Source organism: Triticum aestivum, chromosome 2A, assembly GCF_018294505.1.
Source record: "Triticum aestivum cultivar Chinese Spring chromosome 2A, IWGSC CS RefSeq v2.1, whole genome shotgun sequence".
Lineage (NCBI taxonomy): Eukaryota > Viridiplantae > Streptophyta > Magnoliopsida > Poales > Poaceae > Triticum > Triticum aestivum.
Genome location: NC_057797.1, coordinates 410962363 through 410987267, shown reverse-complemented (window position 1 = coordinate 410987267; position 24905 = coordinate 410962363).

Sequence of the window (24905 nt, the reverse complement as noted above, 5' to 3'; positions counted from 1 at the left end):
AGGTTTGCAAGATAATAAAGAGCACATAAATAAAAAGTAGGGGCTGTTTAGATAAAGAAGCAATAAAGTTAGTATAGCGAGTGTAGAAAAGTAGTGGTAGGAGTTGCGAAATTGTCCCTAAGCAATTGACTACTTTACTAGATTGATAGCAAGTTTTATGTGGGAGAGGCCACTGCTAGCATGTCATCCCTGACTTGGAATTCTATGCACTTATGATTGGAACTATTAGCAAGCATCCACAACTACTAATGTTCATTAAGGTAAAACCCAACCATAGCATTAAGATATATTGGTCCTCCTTCAATCCCGTATGCATCAATTTCTATGCTAGGTTGAAGTTTCTGTCACACTCTTTCCCTCCAATACATAGTCCTATCAACATACAACTAACCCTATGGTGTGATCCACGAGCGCGCTCATATGATAGGCACCAAAGGACAGTAACATAACCACAAGCAAATTAAATCAATCATAGTAATTCACCAATCACCGATAGGACAACGAAAATCTACTTAGACATCATAGGATGGCAACACATCATTGGATGATGATATGAAGCATAAAGCACCATGTTCAAGTAGAGGGTACAGCGGGTTGCGAGAGAGTGGACCGCTGTAGATAGATAGGGGAAGGTGATGAAGATGTTGGTGAAGATGACCGAGGTGTTGGTGTAGATCGTTGTCACACGATGCTGGCCCCGGCGGCGTTCCGGCGCCATCGGGTGAGAGGGGGAGAGAGCCCCCCTTCTTCTTCTTCTTCTTCCTTGACCTTCTCCCTAGATGGGAGAAGGGTTTCCCCTCTAGTCCATGGCCTCCATGGCGTCGGAGGGGCGAGAGCCCCTCCGAGATTGGATCTGTCTCTCTCTGTTTCTGCATTCTGGGATTCTACCCTTTCACCGTTTCTTATATATCTGGAGATCCGTAACTCCGATTGGATTGAAACCTTCGCCCAGATTTTTCTCCGAAAATTAGCTTTCTTGCGGCCAAAGAAGAGCAGCAACTGCCTTACGGGGGGGCCACGAGGGTCAGGGGCGCGCCCCCTACCTCGTGGCCCCCTCGGGCACCTTCTTGCGTTGATTCTTCTTCCCATATTTCACAAATATTCTAAAAATATTCTCCGTCCGTTTTTATTCCGTTTGGACTCTGTTTGATATGGATTTTCTGTGAAACAAAAACATGCAACAAACAGGAACTGGCACTAGGCACTGGATCAATATGTTAGTCCCAAAAATAGTATAAAAAGTTGCCAAAAGTATATGAAAGTTGTATAATATTGGCATGGAACAATAAAAAATTATAGATACGATGGAGACGTATCATCATCCCCAAGCTTAATTCCTGCTCGTCCTCGAGTAGGTAAATGATAAAAAAAGATAATTTTTGATGTGGAATGCTACCTAGCATAATCTTGATGACATATCTAATCATGGCATGAATATTAAGACACGAATGATTCAAAGTAATAGTCTATCATTTGACATTAAGACAATAATACTTCAAGCATACTAACCAAGCAATTATGTCTTGTCAAAATAACATAGCCAAAGAAAGCTCATCCCTACAAATCATATAGTCTGGCAATGCTCCATCTTCACCACACAAAGCATTCAAATCATGCACAACCCCGATGACAAGCCGAGCAATTGATTCATACTTTTTAACGCGCTTCAGCCTTTTCAACCCTCACGCAATACATGAGCGCAAACCATGGACATAGCACTATGGGTGGAATAGAATATGATGATGGAGGTTTGTGTGAAGAAGACAAAAAAGGAGAAAGTCTTACATTGACGCAGCTAATCAACGGGCTATGGAGATGCCCATCAATTGATGTCAATGTGAGGAGTAGGGATTGCCATGCAACGGATGAACTAGAGCTATAAGTGTATGAAAGCTCAAACTGAAACTAAGTGGGTGTGCATCCAACTTGCTTGCTCATGAAGACCTCGGGCATTTGAGGAAGCCCATCCTCGCAATATACAAGCCAAGTTCTATAATAAAAAATCCCACTAGTATATAAAAGTGATAACTCAAGAGACTCTCTATATGAAGAACATGGTGCTACTCTAAAGCACAAGTGTGGTAAAAGGATAGTAACATTGCCCCTTCTCTCTTTTTCTCTCATTTTTTGTTTTTTTCTTCTTATTTTTTTGTTTTGGTGGGCTTCTTTGGCCTCTTTTGTTTTATTTGAGCTTCTTTGGCCTCTTTTATTTATTTTTAAAGTCTGAAGTCTCATCCCGACTTGTGGGGGAATCATAGTCTCCATCATCCTTTCCTCACTGGGGCAATGCTCTAATAATGATGATCATCACACTTTTATTTACTTACAACTCAGTATTACAACTCGATACTAGAACAAAGATATGACTCTATATGAATGCCTCCGGTGGTGTACCGGGATGTGCAATGATCTAGCATAGCAATGACATCAAAAAACGGACAAGCCATGAAAACATCATGCTAGCTATCTTACGATCATGCAAAGCAATATGACAATAAATGCTCAAGTCATGTATATGATGATGATGGAAGTTGCATGGCAATATATCTCGGAATGGCTATGGAAATGCCATGATAGGTAGGTGTCGGTGTCAAAACCGGCGGATCTCGGGTAGGGGGTCCCGGACTGTGCGTCTAGGCCGGATGGTAACAGGAGGCAGGGGACACGATGTTTTACCCAGGTTCGGGCCCTCTTGATGGAGGTAAAACCCTACGTCCTGCTTGATTAATATTGATTATATGGGTAGTACAAGAGTAGATCTACCACGAGATCAGAGAGGCTAAACCCTAGAAGCTAGCCTATGGTATGATTGTATGTTATGGCTGTTGTTGTCCTACGGACTAAAACCCTCCGGTTTATATAGACACCGGAGAGGGTTAGGGTTACACAAGGTCGGTTACAAAGGAGGAAATATCCATATCTGTATTGCCTAGATTGCCTTCCACGCCAAGTAGAGTCCCATCCGGACACGAGACGAAGTCTTCAATCTTGTATCTTCATAGTCTAACAGTCCGGCCAATGGAGATAGTCTGGCCAATGGAGATAGTCCGGCTGTCCGGAGACCCCCTAATCCAGGACTCCCTCAGTAGCCCCTGAACCAGGCTTCAATGACGACGAGTCCGGCACGCAGTATTGTCTTCGGCATTGCAAGGTGGGTTCCTTCTCCAAATACATCACAGAAGAATTTGAATACGAGGATAGTGTCCGACCCTGCAAAATAAGTTCCACATACCACCGTAGAGAGAATAATATTTTCGCAAATCTAATTTGCTGACTTGTTTTGGCAGCATGACGTTATGTCATGGCCCGGTGATTATTCGAACCGTTTCCTTTAACCAGCCCCGCACGTAATGCGAGGTAGTTTTTCGACACGTCTTGTCAAAGCAAAGATCGTATCCCCTTATTACGGGATTCTCATTAACACGGGCGTGGGTAACCCAACCGCGCCATCAATTACAACGCTTGGGGGATACGCGAGTTTTACCAGGCAAGTGGGGACGCTTAGCTTCGTCCACCCATATAAAGGGATAAGGATTCACCTTTCTATCCACGCCTTCTTCCTCCTTTGCTCATCCGTTTTCGCACACTCGAGCTCTAGCACCCAAGTCCACACTTCCCACCTCAACCTTCTCCAACCATGTCCGGAGTGGGAGGCAGGTGGATGGTCTCCTCCGTCACGGAGGGAGACATCAAGAAGCTGCGCGGAGCCGGATACTTAGCCGCGAATATTGCACATCGGCTGCCCGCTGCGGGGCAGATCGTCCCTACCCCGGAACCTCACGAGAGGGTAGTTTTCCTCTACCACTTCCTCCGCGGACTGGGGTTTCCCCACCATCCATTCGTGCATGGTCTCATGTTCTACTACGGGCTGGATTTTCATGATCTGGCCCCGAACTTCGTCCTCAACATTTCGGCGTTCATCGTCGTGTGTGAGGCTTTCCTCCGCATCCAGCCCCACTTTGGCCTGTGGTTAAAGACCTTCAATATCAAGCCGAAGGTGGTACAAGGCCAACAAGCAGAATGCGGCGGAGCCATGGTGGGCAAGATGCCCAACGTTATATGGCTTGAAGGCTCCTTCGTGGAGACAATAAAGGGATGGCAATCGGCGTGGTTCTACATCACCGAGCCGCGCGACACCGAATGGGCGGCAGCCCCCGAGTTTCGATCCAGATTCCCTACACGGCTCACTTCCTGGAAAGAGAAGGGCTTGTCGTGGGGTTCATCGGTGGAGCTGGATGGACTCCAGAAATGTATCCGGAGTATGGCGAGCAAGAAGCTCAAGCTTGTCAACATAGTCCAAGTTATGCTCATCTGCCGGATCCTCCCGTGCCAACAACGGGATTTTACTTTGTGGGAGTTCGACCCGGCCCAGCACCATACTCTGAGCGAGCTCTTTGATACGACGCACAAGGACGTTTGGAAGGTGCTGTTCAAGGGCACCGAGGTCCCTCCTTCTCTCGCCGAGGACCGCAGACTAAGCCAAAGCGCCTAGCGCGCTCGGTGAGTTCAATACATCTCGTAGGACATTTATTTTCCCTAGCTTAATTATGTGAGGGGTCTAATCTCCATGCCTTTAATAGGACTGGGTGGAGATGTCGGGGCAGATTAACTATCTGGCCCCTTTGCCCGAAGATATTGCGGGCGCTCTCCTGACGGAGATGCTGTCTCCGGCCCCTTACAAAGTGCCGGAGAAGACCAAGAAGGCCAAGGGAACCCGAAAGAGTTCCCAGCGCCAGGTGTTATCGGACTCATCGTCCGATAACTCTGCGGCACACTCCTCCCCCGAAGAGGAGGAGGAAGAAGAAGATGCTCCCCCTCCAAGCGGGGAGACAAGAAAAGGAAGGCCGCCCCAACTAGGGAGGCCGAAGGGTCCAAGAAGGGAAGGACTCTCCTTCTGTACAGTTCCACCGCCGCCGACGAAGGCGAAGACGAGTGGTTGCCCAGGGCCAAGCCCCCGGGGAGATCGTAAGTATTCGGATACCGGAGTAACTCATAGAATTCCTTTGTCGCCCTGTTTTCCCTAACGCCGAATGTAATTATACAGGCCGCCACGAGCCAGTATCGATGTATCATCGGACGGCTCCCTGGGCTCGTCGGACATGGATAGCGATCCAGTCCCGACCGCCACTTCCCCTCATCCTGCCGACGATGCCGAGGTGCTCTCTCAAGAGGCACCGAATCGAGGGGAGACAGTCCCGGAGGCGCCTCACGGCGACCTTCTGGACTCCGGGAGCCGAGGGGACGGAGCCCCTGAGAGCTCCGAGTTCGGCCCTCAGCCGAACACCGCGCCGAAACCTCCAGCGGTTCCAGGCTCAGGCAGGCGGCCTCCTTCTAAGAGGGGCAAGACGCCTGTGCCGGTGACCTCTGTCCATCCAGAGGCGCCGGACAATCTGTTCAGCGCTTCCATCGACGAGGAGCACCGTACTGTTATGAGTGCGGTGGTCCAGAAGGTTCAGTCCGCCAAGAGCGGGTTGACTGAAGCCTGTGCCAGCCTTCTAACAGGCTTCGAGGTAAGTGTTTTAAAATGTAGTAGAAATATTACCGCATAGACAGTAGCCCCTGATGCTTTGTTCGGTGTTCACAAAGAAAAGTCGAACAGAGGATCAAATAATATCGCAGGAGTCTAATATATGTATGTCAATATGCATATGCAGGCTTCGCTGCTGGCGTCTGCCGCACTAACTGCGGAGGTCGCCGTACTGAAGCAGGACCTCGAGGGGTCCAGGAAAGAGCTCGGCCTTGCCAAGAGGCAGCTCGAGGAGAACAAGGGTAAGTAATACCCTGTCTATAGATATGTATATATAAAACAAGACGCGATTGCAAAATGACAGGATCATCGTACATTTGCCAGGGGCCACGACCGAGGTGGCGACCCTGAAGCAAGCGCTAACCAAGGCCGAGGATATAGCGGCCAAGGAGTGCACCAAGCGAGAGAAGCACGAGGCTCGGGTGGGCAAGGTGCAGCAAGAGCTCCAAGCTCTCGTGGCGAAGCACGAGGCATTGGAGCTTGACTCAAAGACGCGGGAGTCTGAGCTTGCCGCGGCCCTCGAGAGTGCAAAAAGTGCCAAGGCCGAAGCCCAAAAGGCCCTCCAGGAGATCGATGCGATGAAGAAGATAGCGGCGAGTAAGGCTTTCTATATGCAAAGCAAGCATGTAAAAGTAAATTACCGATTACTTACCCGAATCCGGAGCTCTCCAGGAGCATTCGCAGATTTGCCCCGCAGCGTGTCCGATGCCGCCCAATTTTACCAGGCCGAGGATGGAAGCTCAGCGGAGAAGTTGTTCTGGTCTTAGTATGCAGAGGCCGAACACCCGGTGCCAATGAGCGACCAGCTGAAGCAGATGGTCGAGCTACATAAGGCGGCCGATCGGGCCATGAAGAGCTTTATAGTCCGGCTGTGGCCTGGCGACGCCCTTCCGAACAGCTTCTTCGGCCTGGTGAGGCGGCTTGTGGATGCCTACCCACGGCTGGAGGTCGTCAAGCGATCTTTTTGCATTGAAGGTGCACACCGGGCTTTCGCCCATGTGAAATTGCAGTGGGTGAAGCTAGACGCCGTGAAGCTGATCAAGGAGGGGCCTCCGGAGGGCAAGGAGCACCGCCACCCTGAGATGTACTACGAGGGTGTTCTGCCGGGTGCCCGTCTCATAGCGGACGAGTGTTAAAAAGATGTAATATTTGAATGAGACTTGCTTGTTTTATCCTGTATTTATGAAAACTTGTTTCATATGCGCTATGCAACGCTTGTTTGAATTTAAAATATTACCTTCTATTTGGCTGTTTATCCAATCTGAGAGATGGCTAGTCCTCGGCTTCTGCCCCCATGCCACGAGTGCTGGGGTGTTCGGGATAAACCTGAGCACTCTTGTTCCCATGTTTGGGTCCTTCGAGGGAGGTGCTCAGCACAGCGAACAAGGCAACCGGACTAATAATGCTTTATCACTCTCACTTAGCCATAGAATTCTATAATTTTAAATTTCGGCGAAGCCCGTGGTATTCGGAAAACCGAATTTGGGGCGCGATACACGCCTTTAAGCCGGACAGGGCCAGCCCCTCGCTCTAAGCGGCATAAGTCTTTAGGGACTCGAAAACCTCACCGAACAGTGACCAGTCTCTTGCCTTATCATGACGGTCAGTTTTAGCTTTCTCTACTAAGGTGCTGAACCCAGCAGAACCAGGGCACAATCGCAATAGTTCTCCTAGCGCTACCTTAGCCGATAGAGCGGAACGTAAGGTACCAAAACATAGGAGCCGGGCAAACCCAACATTTGACCAAAGACATGATTCGGAGCTGATGCATACAATGCTATAAGTTTGGGGTGCCGCACTTGTGAAAGTGTTCTGACTTTTCACACCGTATTGTGAGGTACGTAAGCCCTTGGTGTATTAGCCGTACCAACGTGTACGGTTGCAAGGCGTCATAATGAACACATAGATATATATATAACAAGAATGCAATAATAGTCGTAATGCCATGCATTGTTTATTAAAAAATTGCGTTAAAGCAGAGTGATACAGATAGTGCGATAAGCAAAGAGTAGGACTATGTCCCTTCCAAGGGCAAGCTGAGGAATGATATTAAATCGAATATTTCGCTCGTTAATGTAATCCACCTGGGAATTCCATGGTATGATGTAGTTGTTTGCCTCCTTGGTTGTTGCATCATGTGTTCGGCAATAGTGCTGTCGGACAGTGTTTCCAGAGATTAAGGTCCTAAAAAAAGGGAAAAATAACCAAACGGGAAGCCCCTAGTGCGGTTTAAGCCGCGTCTTGGGGCGTGCCGAAGTTGTGCCCCCCTCCCCACCTGTGCCCATGGTATTTTTAATGCGTAATTATGTACGCACGGCACGAGTTTCGCCGTTGGGGTGGGATTGGGGTGGTCGCCGTATTGCTACGCAAGCTCACATCGCGCCAGGTGGTCTATTTGCCGATTGCTCCGAGCGCGCTTGAAGGTGTCCGGGCTTTGAAGCGCCGAACTGGTTGATTGCCTTGAGAGGCTGCTTTGCGCTTCTGTTGCGAGGGTCATGGTGTGCTCCTCTGTTCGGAGAGAGCGCTCTGTGTTTCCATTGACTGTAATAACTCCGCGAGGTCCTGACATCTTGAGCTTGAGGTATGCATAATGCGGTACCGCATTGAATCTAGCAAATGCGGTTCGCTCGAGCAACGCGTGATAACCATTGCGAAATGGGACTATATCGAAGATTAAATCTTCGCTTCGGAAATTATCCGGGGATCCGAAGACCACTTCCAGTGTAATTGAGCCTGTGCAATGGGCCTCCACACCTGGAATGACGCCTTTAAAGGTCGTTTTTGTGGGTTTGATCCTTGAGGGGTCTATACCCATTTTGCGCACTGTGTCCTGATAAAGCAGGTTCAGGCTGCTGCCGCCATCCATAAGGACTCGAGTGAGGTGGAATCCGTCAATGATTGGGTATAGGACCAGTGCGGCAAATCTGCCATGACGGATACTAGTGGGATGGTCCCTGCGATCGAAGGTGATCGGATAGGAGGACCAAGGGTTGAACTTTGGGGCGACTGGCTCCAACGCATATACGTCCCTGAGCGCACGCTTCCGCTCCCTCTTGGGGATGTGGGTTGCGTATATCATGTTCACTGTCCGCACTTGTGGGGGGAACCTCTTCTGTCCTCTGGTGTGCGGCTGCCAAGGCTCCTCCTCGTCATCGCTATGCGGCCCCTTGTCCTTGTTTTCGGCAATTAACTTGCCGGCCTGCTTGAACACCCAACAATCCCTGTTGGTGTGATTGGCTGGCTTGTCTGGGGTTTCGTGTATTTGACACGAGCGATCGAGTATACGGTCCAAGCTGGACGGACCCGGCGTACTTTGTTTGAATGGCTTTTTCCGCTGACCGGGTTTAGAGCCTTTGAATCCAGCATTGACTACCGTATCCTCGGTATTTTCGTTGTTAATGCGGCGCTTATGTTTGTTGCGACATGACTTGCTATTGCCGTCCTTGGTATCCGGGGTACCATGGTTCTTTGATATGTTATTACTGCGAGCCAGCCAGCTGTCTTCTCCTGCACAAAAGCGGGTCATGAGTGTCGTGAGAGCTGCCATAGATTTCGGCTTTTCCTGACCAAGGTGTCGGGCTAGCCACTCGTCTCGGATGTTGTGTTTGAAAGCCGCTAAGGCCTCTGCATCCGGACAATCGATGATCTGATTTTTCTTTGTAAGGAATCGAGTCCAGAATTGCCTGGCCGACTCTTCTGGTTGCTGAATTATGTGGCTCAAGTCATCGGCGTCTGGTGGTCGCACATAAGTGCCCTGAAAGTTGTCGAGGAATGCGGCTTCCAGATCTTCCCAACAGCTAATGGAGTCCGCTGGCAAGCTGTTAAGCCAATGCCGCGCTGGTCCTTTGAGCTTTAGTGGGAGGTATTTGATGGCGTGTAAGTCATCACCACGGGCCATGTGGATGTGGAGGAGGAAATCCTCGATCCATACTGCGGGATCTGTTGTGCCGTCGTATGATTCAATATTTACAGGTTTGAAACCTTCTGGGAATTGATGTTCCATTACTTCGTCTGTGAAGCATAAGGGGTGTGCGGCGCCTCTGTATTGGGCTATATCGCGACGCAGCTCGAAAGGGTCTTGCCCGTTGTGTTCGGCCCGGCAGGATTTGCTTTTACTGTATCCGGTGTGACGTTTATCGTCTCGCAGAGTAGTGCGCCCTCGTGATCCGTAGATCGATCTTGCATGCTTTGCTTTGTCCTCCAATATGTCTCGCAGGTCTGGCGTATCTCCCCATGCCTTTTTATTTGAATGGCGTCGGGGTGGAGGCTGAGCTTTTGGCTGGAATGCCTCTCTATCGCGGCCACGAGGTGGCCGATCAGCCGTATCATACGCTTCGTCCTCCAGTCGGGGTAGTAACCTGCACTTTGGGTAATTCTTGGAGGGGCGCTCGAGTTTATATTCCTCGGCCGCGAGGACTTCAGTACATCTGTCAGCTAGTAGATCTTGATCAGCTTGAAGCTGTTGCTGCTTTTTCTTCAGGCTATTTGCCGTGGCCATAAGCTGGCGCTTGAAGCGCTCTTGTTCGACGGGATCCTCTGGTACGGCGAATTCATCGTCGCCGAGGCTTGCCTCGTCTTCGGAGGGGGGCATGTAATTGTCAACTTCCTCCTCTCCGTCTGCCGCTCTCTCAGGAGGGCTGGCTCCTCCATCCTCCTGCTCTAAATCTTGCTGGAGGGGATTGTCGTTGTCTTCGGCACTATCGGGAGTGTTATTATCTCCTGTGCCGGTATCACCACTTTTGCTTTGGCGAGACTTAGAGCGGCGCCGCTGACATCGGCGCTTGGGTTGCTTCTTGGATGGGCCATCCTTTGCTATCTCATCGCCATTGCCTTCTTTGGGTGTATCCACCATGTATATGTCATATGACGAGGTGGCTTTCCAGTGCCCTATAGGCGCTGGTTCATGTTCGTCTCCTACATCGTCGTCCATACCGTCGATGTCTTCGGAGTCGAAGTCGAGCATGTCGGTTAAATCATCGACAGTGGCTACGAAGTGGGTGGTGGGTGGGCGTCGAATTTCTTCATCGTCCGCATCCCAATCCTGTTGGCCACAATCCGGCAGGGCTCTCCTGAAAAAGAGAGAGACCTTAGTGAATTCAGAATGTCGCCGAAGGGCAAGTGCTGAAAGATATCCGCGGCGGTGAATTCCATGATCGGCGCCCAATCAGATTCGATTGGCAGGGGCGCGGGCGGTTCGGAGTCCGGAAAAGAGTCCGGCACCTTGGAGTCACGGGCTTCGCGGAGGATTAGGCTGGTGTTCGGCTCGATCGCCGTTGAGACTACAGCCCCTGAGGCGGTGTCTAGCCACCTATCCTCCATTGGTGCAGTTGGCTCCGAGCTAAGGGTCGGAGCTGATGCGGGCGCGACCTCTGGGGTACTGTTCGGCGGCAGAGCTAGGTCATACCCATCATGATAGTACGGCGCGCCCGGCTGTGGCTTGAATCCGTCGAAGATCAAGTCTCTGCGGATGTCGGCCGTGTAGTTCAAACTTCCAAATCTGACCCGATGGCCAGGGGCATAGCTTTCAATCTGCTCCAGATGGTCAAGCGAATTAGCCCGCAGTGCAAAGCCGCCGAATACGAAGATCTGTCCGAGGAGAAAAGTCTCGCCCTGGACCGCATCGCTATTGGTGATAGTAGGAGCCATCAAGCCTAACGGCGACGACACAGAGGAACTCTCAATGAAAGCACCAATGTCGGTGTCAAAACCGGCGGATCTCGAGTAGGGGGTCCCGAATTGTGCATCTAGGCCGGATGGTAACAGGAGGCAGGGGACACGATGTTTTACCCAGGTTCGGGCCCTCTTGGTGGAGGTAAAACCCTACGTCCTGCTTGATTAATATTGATGATATGGGTAGTACAAGAGTAGATCTACCACGAGATCAGAGAGGCTAAACCCTAGAAGCTAGCCTATGGTATGATTGTATGTTATGGTTGTTGTTGTCCTACGGACTAAAACCCTCCGGTTTATATAGACACCAGAGAGGGTTAGGGTTACACAAGGTCGGTTACAAAGGAGGAAATATCCATATCCGTATTGCCTAGCTTGCCTTCCACGCCAAGTAAAGTCCCATCTGGACACGAGACGATGTCTTCAATCTTGTATCTTCATAGTCTAACAGTCTGGCCAATGGAGATAGTCCGGCTGTCCGGAGACCCCCTAATCCAGGACTCCCTCAGTAGGTATGGTGGCTGTTTTGAGGAAGATATAATGAGGCTTATGTGTGATAGAGCGTATCGTATCACGGGGTTTGGATGTATCGGCAAAGTTTGCACCAACTCTCGAGGTGAGAAAGGGCAATGCACGGTACCAAAGAGGCTAGCAATGATGGAAGGGTGAGAGTGCGTATAATCCATGGACTCACATTAGTCATAAAGAACTCATATACTTATTGCAAAAGTTCATAAGCCCTCAAAGCAAAGTACTACTATGCATGCCCCTAGGGGGATAGATTGGTAGGAAAAGACCATCGCTCGTCCCCGACCGCCACTCATAAGGAAGACAATCAATAAATACCTCATGCTCCAACTTCGTTACATAACGGTTCACCATACGTGTATGCTACGGGACTTGCAAACCTCAACACAAGTATTTCTCAATTTTACAATTACTCAACTAGCACGACTCTAATATCACCACCTTTATATCGCAAAACTATTGCAAGGAATCAAACATATCATATTCAGTGATCTACAAGTTTTATGTAGGATTTTATGACTAACCATGTGAATGACCAATTCCTGTCAACTCTCTAAATGGATATAAGTGAAGCAAGAGAATGTAATTCTTTCTACAAAAGATATGCTCATGCTCTAACAAATATAACTGAAGCAAAAGAGCATTCTACAAATGGTGGTTTTCTATGTGAAGAGAAACAGGCAATCCAAACTTCAAATGATATAAGTGAAGCACACGAAGCATTCTATAAAGCCATACTCAAAAGATTTAAGTGAAGTGCAAAGAGCATTCTATGAATCAACCAAGGACTATCTCATACCAGCATGGTGCATAAAAGAAAAATGAAAACTAATTGCAAAAGACGCTCCAAGATTGCACATATCGCATGAACGAAATGAATCCGAAAACATACCGATATTTGTTGAAGAAAGATGGGATGCCTTCCGGGGCATCCCCAAGCTTAGATGCTTGAGTCTCCTTGAATATTTACTTGGGGTTCCTTGGGTGTCCCCAAGCTTGAGCTCTTGCCTCTCCTTATTCTCCTCACATCGAGACATCCTCGATCTTTGATCACTTCATCCACACAAAACTCAACAGAAAGCTCGGTAAGATCCGTTAGTATAATAAAGCAAATCACTACTCTAAGTACTGTTGCAAACCAATTCATATTTTGTTTTTGCATTATATCTACTGTAATATAACTTTTCCATGGCTTAATCCACTAATATAAATCGATAGTTTCATCAAAACAAGCAAACTATGCATCCAAAACAGAATCTGTCTTAAACAGGACAGTCTGTAGTAATAGGAACATTCACCATACTTCTGGTACTCCACAAATTCTACCACAATTAGGAAAAATAAACAATTTGTATAGAAAGACAGTGCAAAAAATTCAGAACCATTTGACGTTGCAGTATAAAATGTAAAATCGTGCACTACAGCCAAAGTTTTTGTCCTGCACCGCACAAACCAACAAGTAATCTTAGACATCCTAAAGGCAAACCTTGGCACATTATTTTTATTTTTAAACTTTATAAAAGCACACAACAGAAATAAATGACTCTCTAAAACTTCCGGGTTGTCTCCCTGGCAGCACTTTCTTTAAAGCCATTAAGCTAGGCATATAGTGCTCAAGTAATGGATCCACCCGAATCCCAAGGTATATCAAAGCCAATTTTAATTAACACTAATTTGTAATTTAGTAGTGAGCACGAAGTAACATATATCATGTAATGACGAAGTCTAATTCTCTTCCTATGCATAGGCATGTCATAAAAGAACAATTTATGCACACATAGTAAAGGCCAATGCATAGTATAAACAGTTTGCAATTTTTTCGTGTTGGAAACATAAAGAGGCGGAGATGTAGTTCCTCTCTCATAATAATTGCAAGTAGGAGAAGCAAGCACATGCATATTATATCTATCAAAATCATCATGTGTAATAGTAAAACACAAACCATCAATATAATCCTTAATAAGGGTAAACTTCTCCGATATAGTGTAGTTGGGAGAAATCAAAAAGATAATAGGACTATCATGCATGGGTGCAATAGCAACAATTTCATGTTTAACATAAGGAACTATAGCAAGTTCATCTCCATAATCATAATTCATATTGGCATCTTGACCACAAGCATAGCAAGCATAATCAAAAAGGGATATTTCAAGAGAATCAACGGGATCATAACAGTCATCATAGCAACCATCCTTCGGTAAGCACGAAGGGAAATTAAACAATGTATGAGCTGAAGAGTTACTCTCATTAGAAGTTGGGCACGGGTGATCAATCCACTCTTCCTCCTTTTGTTCTTTGCTCTCCTCCTCATCTTTTTCATCTAATGAGCTCACAATGTCATTAATTTCTTCTTTTGTAGACTCCTGCAAAATATTAATCTCTTCTTGGACAGCGGAGACTCTCTCAATAAAATCATTAATATCGGAATTGAATTCATAATTCTCATAGCAATATTTAAGGATAGCTAAATTTTCAGGTCTATAAACTGAATCATCAAAATTTTCACACTCTTTAAACAAAGATTCAATTTCATAAGCACCCATAAAAGCAACAAATTCTTCTATTTATTCCACATCATAGTAATCATATATACCATTATCATAAGAAGCCAAGGTTTTATCATCATTAAATTTGCATGAAAAGGGAAGGTGTGGAGCCTTCATCCTAGAGCAACAAGTATAGTCATATCTCAAGCATAGTTCCCGAGCATACCAATGCAACATATGAATTTGATCCCATAATAGTTTCCCTTTTTGAGTCAAGCGATAATCCCTAAAGTATTCACATTGATCCAACATGTCTCCCATTACATAATTGAATGGGTTTTCTCAGGATTATCAAAGTAGTACATAATGTTTTTCACATAACCAACATCGAGGGTTTTACGAGGTTCCCCATCTCCATGAGTAGCAGGTACACCTAATTTTTTTGGTATTTCGTGTTCCATATCCATAACTAAAGATAGATAACAACTTAGAAGAGAAAATAAAAATTACTTAGTGATAAAGCAAACAAGCACGCACGAGAATATTCACCCCACGCTATGGCTCCCCGGCAACGGCGCCAGAAAAAGGTCTTGATAACCCACAAGTATAGGGGATCAATTGTAGCCTCTTTCGATAAGTAAGAGTGTCGAACCCAACGAGGAGCTAAAGGTATAACAAATATTCCCTCAAGTTCTATCGACCACCAATACAACTCTACGCACGCTTAACGTTCGCTTTACCTAGAACAAGTATGAAACTAGAAGTACTTTGTAGGTGTTTTTGGATAGGTTTGCAAGATAATAAAGAGCGCGTAAATAAAAAGTAGGGGCTGTTTAGATAAAGAAGCAATAAAGTTAGTATAGCGAGTGTGGAAAAGTGGTGGTAGGAGTTGTGAAATTGTCCCTAAGCAATTGACTACTTTACTAGACCGATAGCAAGTTTTATATGGGACAGGCCACTGCTAGCATGTCATCCCTGACTTGGAATTCTATGCACTTATGATTGGAACTATTAGCAAGCATCTGCAACTACTAATGTTCATTAAGGTAAAACCCAACCATAGCATTAAGATATATTGGCCCCCCTTCAATCCCGTATGCATCAATTTCTATGCTAGGTTGAAGCTTATGTCACTCTTGCCCTCCAATACATAGTCCTATCAACATACAACTAACCCTATGGTGTGATCCATGCGTGCGGTCATATGATGGGCACCAAAGGACAGCAACATAACCACAAGAAAATTAAATCAATCATAGTAATTCACCAATCACCGATAGGACAACGAAAATCTACTCAGACATCATAGGATGGCAACACATCATTGGATAATAATATGAAGCATAAAGCACCATGTTCAAGTAGAGGGTACAGCGGGTTGCGGGAGAGTGGACCGATGTAGATAGATGGGGGAAGGTGATGAAGATGTTGAAGATGATGGAGGTGTTGGTGTAGATCGCCGTCACACGATGATGGCTCCGGCGGCGTTTCGGCGCCACCGGGAGAGAAGGGGAGAGAGCCCCCCTTCTTCTTCTTCCTTGACCTTCTCCCTAGATGGGAGAAGGGATTACCCTCTGGTCCACGCACCCCCTGCCTCGTGGCCCCCTCGGGCACCTTCTCGCGTTGATTCTTCTTCCCATATTTCACAAATATTCCAAAAATATTCTCCGTCCGTTTTTATTATGTTTGGACTCCGTTTGATATGGATTTTCTGCGAAACAAAAAACATGCAACAAACAGGAACTGGCATTGGGCACTGGATCAATATGTTAGTCCCAAAAATAGTATAAAAAGTTGCCAAAAGTATATGAAAGTTGTATAATATTGGCATGGAACAATCAAAAATTATAGATACGACGGAAACATATCACAACCCACCATCTATTTACTACTCCACAATGCATCCCCTTAGGCCCACATATGGTGAAGTGTCATGTAGTCGATGTTCACATGACACCACTATGGGAATCACAACATACATACTATCAAAATATCGAACACATATCAAATTCACATGATTACTTGCAACATGATTTCTCCCGTGACCTTAAGATCAAAAGTAACCACTCACAAATAATAATCATCCTCAAGATCATAGGGGTATTAAATAGCATATTGGATCTGAACATACAATCTTCCACCAAATAAACCATATAGTAATCAACTACAAGATGTAATCAACACTAATAGTCACCCCCTAGCAACAATCTATAGTTCCGGTAACAATATTGAATACAAGAGATGAACTAGGGTTTGATATGTGATGTCTACTACACAACCTTCTTCTCGTAGACGTTGTTGGGCCTCCAAGTGCAGAGGTTTGTAGGACAGTAGCAAATTTCCCTCAAGTGGATGACCTAAGGTTTATCAATCCGTGGGAGGCGTAGGATGAAGATGGTCTCTCTCAAACAACCCTGCAACCAAATAGCAAAGAGTCTCTTGTGTCCCCAACACACCCAATACAATGGTAAATTGTATAGGTGCACTAGTTCGGATAAGAGATGGTGATACAAGTGCAATATGGATGGTAGATATAGGTTTTTGTAATGTGAAAATGTAAAAACAGCAAGGTAACTAATGATAAAAGTGAGCGTAAACGGTATTGCAATGCTAGGAAACAAGGCCTAGGGTTCATACTTTCACTAGTGCAAGTTCTCTCAACAAAGATAACATAATTAGATCATGTAGCTATCCCTCAACATGCAACAAAGAGTCACTCCAAAGTCACTAATAGCGGAGAACAAACGAAGAGATTATTGTAGGGTACGAAACTACCTCAAAGTTATCCTTTCTAATTGATCTATTCAAGAGTCCGTAGTAAAATAACAAGAAGCTATTCTTTCCGTTCGATCTATTCTAGAGTTCATACTAGAATAACACCTTAAGACACAAATCAACCAAAACCCTAATGTCACCTAGATACTCCAATGTCACCTCAAGTATCCGTGGGTATGATTATACGATATGCATCACACAATCTCATATTCATCTATTCAACCAACACAAAGAACTTCAAAGAGTGCCCCAAAGTTTCTACCAGAGAGTCAAGACGAAAACGTGTGCCAACCCCTATGCATAACTTCACAAGGTCACGGAACCCGGAAGTTGATCACCAAAACATACATCAAGTAGATCACGTGAATATCCCATTGTCACCACAGATAAGCACATGCAAGACATACATCAAGTGTTCTCAAATCCTTAAAGACTCAATCCGATAAGATAACTTCATAGGGAAAACTCAATTCATCACAAGGAGATAAAGGGGGAGAAACATCATAAGATCCAACTATAATAGCAAAGCTCGCAATACATCAAGATCATGCGAATCAAGAACACGAGAGAGAGAGAGAGAGAGAGAGAGAGATAGAGAGAGATCAAACACATAGCTACTGGTATATACCCTCAGCCCCGAGGGTGAAGTACTCCCTCCTCATCATGGAGAGCGCCGGAATAATGAGGATGACCACCGGAGAGGCATTCCCCCCTCCGGTAGGGTGCCAGAACGGGTCTAGATTGGTTTTCGGTGGCTGCAGAGGCTTGCGGCGGCGGAACTCCCGATCTAGGTTTCTTTCTGGAAATTTGGGTATATATAAGAGGAGTTGGAGTCGGGAACAAGTCAGGGGGTCCCCGAGGCGGCCACAAGGTAGGGGGCACGCCCCCCACCCTCGTGGGTGCCTCGGGACTCTTCTGGCCCATCTCCGGTACTCCATGGGCTTCTTCTGGTCCAAAATTATTTCCGTGAATTTTCAGGTCAATTGGACTCCATTTGGTTTTCCTTTTCTGTAATACTCAAACACAAGGAAAAAACAGAAACTGGCACTGGGCTCTAGGTTAATAGGTTAGTCCCAAAAATCATATAAAATAGCATATAAATGCATATAAAACATCCTAGATGGATAACATAATAGCATGGAAGAATCAAAAAATATAGATACGTTGGAGGCGTATCAATATGAGATGGTGCTGGTGAAGATGTTGATGGAGATTGCCCTCCCCAAGATGGGAGAGTTGTTGGTGATGATGATGACGATGATTTCCCCCTTCGGGAGGGAAGTTCCCCCGGCAGAATCGCTCCGCCGGAGGGCAAAAGTGCTCCTACCAAGTTCTGCCTCAAGGCGGCGGCGCTTCATCCCGAAAGTCCCCCTCTCATTTTTTTCTAGGTCAAAATGACTTATATACCAAAAGATGGGCACCGAAGGTGGGCCGAGGAGGCCACAACCCACCAGGGCGCGCCAGGGGGGGCTGGCGTGCCCAGGTGGGTTGTGCCCACCGGGTGGCCCCCCTATGGTGTTTATTGGCTCCAATATTCCTCAAATAATTCATAAAAATTCTCTGTAAAGTTTCAGCTCATTTGGAGTTGTGCAGAATAGGTGGCCTGACGTAGCTTTTCCAGGTCTAGATTTCCAGCTGCCAGAATTCTCCCTCTTGGTGTGTTCCTTGTAAATTATGAGAGAAAAGGCATTAGAATTACTCCAAAATGCATTATTATGGATAAGAACATTATAAATAACAGTAAGAAAACATGATGCAAAATGAACGTATCACACACCACAAAAGAGTTACATCATATGGATCTCCAAGAGACCATTGTATTGAGAATCAAGAGAGAGAGAGAGAGAGAGGAAGCCATCTAGCTACTAACTACGGACCCGAAGGTCTACAAAGAACTACCCACAGTTCATCGGAGAGGAACCAATGGAGGTGGTGAACCCCATCCGAGATGGTGTCTAGATTGGATCTGGTGGTTCTGGACTCTGCGGCGGCTGGATCAATATTTCGTCGACTCCCCTAGGGTTTTGGGAACATTGGGGTATTTATAGAGCAAAAGACGTTCCAGGGGGCACACGAGGTGGGCACAACTGACCAGGGCGAGCCTGGGCCTCCTGGTGCGCCCTGGTGGGTTGTGCTCCCCTCAGGGCACCCCCCAGGCGCAGCCATGGCCCATTATGTTCCTTCTGGTCCATCAAAAATCTCCATAAAGTTTCGTGGCATTTGGACTCCGTTTGATATTGATTTTCTGCGATGTAAAAAACATGAAAAAAAAAGCAACTGGCACTTGGCACTATGTCAATAGATTAGTACAAAAGATGATATAAAATGACTTTAAAACATCCAAGATTGATAATATAACATAATAACAACATGGAACAATAAAAAATTATAGATACGTTGGAGATGTATCAGCATCCCCAAGCTTAACTCCTACTCGTCCTCGAGTAGGGAAGTGATAAAAACAGAATTTTTGATGTGGAATGCTACCTAACATGTCATAACATATTTTTTCTTTATAGCATGGACATTTGGACTTTTATATTGTTCAAAGCAATAGCCTAGTTTTGACATGATAATTTAAATACTCAAGCATATCAACAAGCAACCATGTCTTTCAAAATATCAATGCTAAAATAAGTTATCCCTAGCCCATCATGCTCAAACATTGATCCATTCATGAAACACACTCGCATATTAGCTACACCCAATACTCAAGTACGATCATATTGCCTCCTAGTTGGTGCTTTTATAAGAGAAGATGGAGACTCAAATTCAAAAATAAAAATTGCATAAAGTAAAAGAAAGGCCCTTCGTAGAGGGAAGTAGGGATTTGTAGAGGTGCCAGAGCTCAAAGTGAAAAACTTAGAGATAAAAACATTTTGGGAGGTGTATCCATCCCACCAACAAAAACAACTTAGAGTTCCCAATACTTTCCATGCTTAGATATATCATAGGCGGTTTCCAAACAAAAAATAAAGTTTATTCCTTTTTCCACCATACTTTCACTTTCCATGGCTAACCGTATCCACGGGTGCCTTCCATACCAACACTTTCCAAGGAATTTATTATTTTACAACATAAAGTAAATTCATTTTTTCATTTCAGGACTGGGCATCCCTAATACCTTTGCCTTACTCTCGTGCAATGACAAGTGAATAAACACTCATCCTGAGAATTGTTGGAGATATGCCCTAGAGGCAATCATGTGATGATGATATTTCCATATGTATTCGTGATTCCTTTGTATTGTCCTTAGAACATCATCAATGATATGTATCAATAAGTATGTGACTTGTTTGTGGAACTATGTATTGTATAATGATTGTTCTAATGGTCCCTAGTTTATAAGGTTATGTGGACACATATCCTTGACTAGTATACGATTCGGTTGATGACTATGTTTCACAAGTCATGTGCATGGAGATGCTAAACCGATAGTATGGACTCGGGGATGGAGATCACCGAGTCAGACAAACCCACTTTCAGACGCAGCGAGAGATTTGTCATCTGTTAGTCTCAAGTACAATGTCTATGCCATGTCCTAGACCTAAGGTCCTCACATGTTCTCGGGATGAGGATCGACTCACTTAGGGTCTATCAAACGTTACTCTGTAACTGGGTAGTTATAAAGGTAGCTTTCAGGTGAGTCATGAGACATGTCGCGAGACATGGTTGACCAAGATGGGATTTGCCCCTCCTGTTTGGAGAGATATTCTCTGGGCCCTCTCGAGTGATCAGATTCGGAAAGCATGGCCATGCGACTTGGGTTAAGTGTTAACTGATGACCCACAAGTGTAGGGGATCTATCGTAGCCTTTTCGATAAGTGAGAGTGTCGAACCCAATGAGGAGCAGAAGGAAATGATAAGCGGTTTTCAGCAAGGTATTCTCTGCAAGCACTGAAATTATCGGTAACAAATAGTTTTGTGATAAGGTAATTTGTAACGGGTAACAAGTAATAAAAGTAAATAAGGTGCAACAATATGGCCCAATCCTTTTTGTAGCAAAGGACAAGCCTGGACAAACTCTTATATAAACGAAAGCGCTCTCGAGGACACATGGGAATTATCGTCAAGCTAGTTTTCATCACGTCCATATGATTCATGTTTGGTACTTTGATAATATGATATGGGGGTGGACCGGTGCTTGGGTACTGCCCTTACTTGGACAAGCATCCCACTTATGATTAACCCCTATTGCAAGCATCTGCAACTATAACAAAAGTATTAAGGTAAACCTAACCATAGCATGAAACATATGGATCCAAATCAGCCCCTTACGAAACAACTCATAAACTAGGGTTTAAGCTTTTGTCACTCTAGCAACCCATCATCTACTTATTACTTCCCAATGCCTTCCTCTAGGCCCAAACAATGGTGAAGTGTCATGTAGTCGACGTTCATATGACACCACTAGAGGAAAGACAACATACATCTCATCAAAATATCGAACGAATACCAAATTCACACGACTACTTATAGCAAGACTTCTCCCATGTCCTCAGGAACGAACGTAACTACTCACAAATCATATTCATGTTCATAATCAGAGGGGTATTAATATGCATAATGGATCTGAACATATGATCTTCCACCAAGTAAACCAACTAGCATCAACTACAAGGAGTAATCAACACTACTAGCAACCCACAGGTACCAATCTGAGGTTTGGATACAAAGATTGGATACAAGAGATGAACTAGGGTTTGAGATGAGATGGTGCTGGTGAAGATGTTGATGGAGATTAACCCCCTCCCAATGATAGGATCGTTGGTGATGACGATGCATGGTGATGATTTCCCCCTCTCTAAGGGAAGTTTCCCCGGCAGAATAGCTCCACCGGAGCCCTAGATTGGTTCCGCCAAGGTTCCGCCTCATGGCGGCGGAGTTTCGTCCCGTGAGGTTGCTTATTATTTTTTTCCTCGATGAAAGACTCCATATAGCAAAAGATGGGCATCACAGGGCCACCAGGGGGCCCACGAGGCAGGGGGCACGCCCCCACCCTCGTGGACGGTGGGTGGCCCCCCTCTGGTACTTCTTTCGCCCAATATTTTTTATATATTCTGAAAATAATTCCCGTGGAGTTTCAGGACTTTTGGAGATGTGCAAAATAGGTCTCTAATATTTGCTCCTTTTCTAGCCCAAAATTCCAGCTGTCGGCATTCCCCCTCTTCATGTAAACCTTGTAAAATAAGAGAGAAAAGGCATAAGTATTGTGACATAATGTGTAATAACAGCCCATAATGCAATAAATATCGATATAAAAGCATGATGCAAAATGGACGTATCAACTCCCCCAAGCTTAGACCTCACTTGTCCTAAAGCGAAAGCCGAAATCAAAAAATATGTCCACATGTTTAGAGGTAGAGGTGTCGATAAAATAAAATACGGACATGAGGGCATCATGATCATTCTTAGAACAGCAATATATATATATATATATATATATATATATATATATATATATGGCATATGATTTCTTATGCTAAAGTAACAATTCATTCACATACTCAAGTATGAATCAGAAACTTCATTGAAAGCTAACAAACTATAATCTCAGTCACTGAATATATTGCAATTTATCATAACATAGGAAAGAGTCAAGATAAGAGCTTCTCAGCAAGTCCACATACTCAACCACCATTTAGTATTTCACAATTGCTAACACTCACGCGATATTTATGGTTATGAAGTTTTAATCGGACACAGAGAAAGATAGGGGCTTATAGTTTTTGCCCAACTTTTTACCTCAAGGGTAATGTCAACAATAATAGTTCATGAAAACTCACATCCAATTAGCTATATATACCAGGATCTTTCCAACACATTGTGCTTGCCAAAGAATAAAATGTAAAAAAGAAAGGTGATATCACCATGACTCTTGCATGAAGTATAAGACAAGAATAAAAGATAGGCCCTTCGCAGAGGGAAGCAAAGGTTGTCATGTGTTTTTATGGTTGGATGCACAAAATCTTAATGCAAAAGAATGTCACTTTATATTGCCACTTGTGATATGGACCTTTATTATGCAGTCTGTTGCTTTTATTTCTTCCACATCACAAGATCGTTTCTCCGCACTAATAAATCATACATATTTAGGAGCAATTTTTATTGCTTGCAAGAATGACAACTTACTTGAAGGATCTTACTCAATCCATAGGTAGATATGGTGGACTCTCATGGCAAACCTGGGTTTAAGGATATTTGGAAGCAAAAGTAGTATCTCTACTTGGTGCAAAGAATTTGGCTAGCAAGAGAGGGAAAGGCAAGCTCAACATGTTGGATGATCCATGACAATATAATTTATCTCAGATGCAAGAAAACATAACCCATTACGTTGTCTTCCTTGTCCAACGTCAACTCTTTAGCATGTCATATTTTAATGAGTGCTCACAATCATAAAAGATGTCCAAGATAGTATATTTATATGTGAAAACCTCTCTTTCTTTATTACTTCCTATTAATTGCAACGATGACCAAAACTATGTTTGTCAACTCTCAACAATTTTTATTCATCATACTCTTTATATGTGAAGTCATTACTCTCCATAAGATCCATATGATCTCTTTATTTCTTTTTATTTCTTCTCTTTTATTCTATTCCCTCAAGATCATAGTAAAATACTCAAGCCCTTGACTCAACACTAATCTTTATTATATATAGCTCACGGACTCGATTACATAGAAGGATCATAAAGCAAAACTAAAGAACTAGATCATACTAAAACTTTATTCTACTAGATCAAGATATTACCAAAAGGATAGAACTAAGAAAAACGGTAAAGATAAAAGTGTGATGGTGATACAATATCGGGGCACTCCCCCAAGCTTGGCAGTTTCCAAGGGGAGTGCCCATACTCAATACTCAGTTCTTCTTTGTTGGTGAGGAAGGTGTTGTTGATGGCGTGTGCTTCTTCCTTAATTTGCGCCTGAGGATAGAATTCTGCTCCCTTAGGTCCTCGATCTCCCGCTCAAGGCTTAATACCTTTTTGCATAGTTCTTGTTTGTTCTCCTGCAAGAGACGAAAAGGGATAAACTCGATCTTAGGTTTCTTTGCTATATTGGGGAGGCTTGACTTTTTGAAATCCACATGCATGTCCCTAGGTTGAGGTAATGGGACTTCATCCTCATCTGAGCTCGTCTCCTCCTTTCCCCTAGGCTCATAGTCTTCTTCTTCCTCTGTCGTCCAACCACAATGCTCCAAGTCCCCGTAGACCTTATGATCTGCAAGGTAATCAGCCACATAGCTTTCTCCCTCCGAATCTTGGGATGACATATTGCTCTAATTTGCAGCAGAATCAGCTTGAAACAAAGACAGAGGATATTTGCGTGATACGGCGGTCAAAACCTTCGGGAGATTATATAATGAATTTTTACCGAACAAAAGAAGTATCGTGCAAGAAAATGGAGTCCGGAGGGCACACGAGGTGCCCACGAGGCAGGGGGCGCGCCCAGGGGGTAGGGCGCGCCCTCCACCCTCGTGGAGACCCCGTGTCCTTCCAGGACTTATTTTTATTTTCCTATTTTCTTAAATATTCCAAAACGGAGAAAAATTGCCATTAGAACTGTTTTGGAGTCGGTTTACTTACCGTACCACGTACCTATTCTTTTTCAGAGTCTGAAACGTTCTGGAAAGTGGCCCTTATGTATTCCTCCGGGGTTATGGTTTCAACAACATTAGTTTCAACATTTATGGGATTACCTGAGATATAATGTTTCATTCTTTGACCGTTCACCACCCTCGGATTTGTGCCATCAAAGTAGTTGATTTTTATTGAAGGAAATATGCCCTAGAGGCAATAATAAAGTTATTATTTATTTCCTCATATCATGATAAATGTTTATTATTCATGCTAGAATTGTATTAACCGAAAATATAATACATGTGTGAATACATAGACAAACATAGTGTCACTAGTATG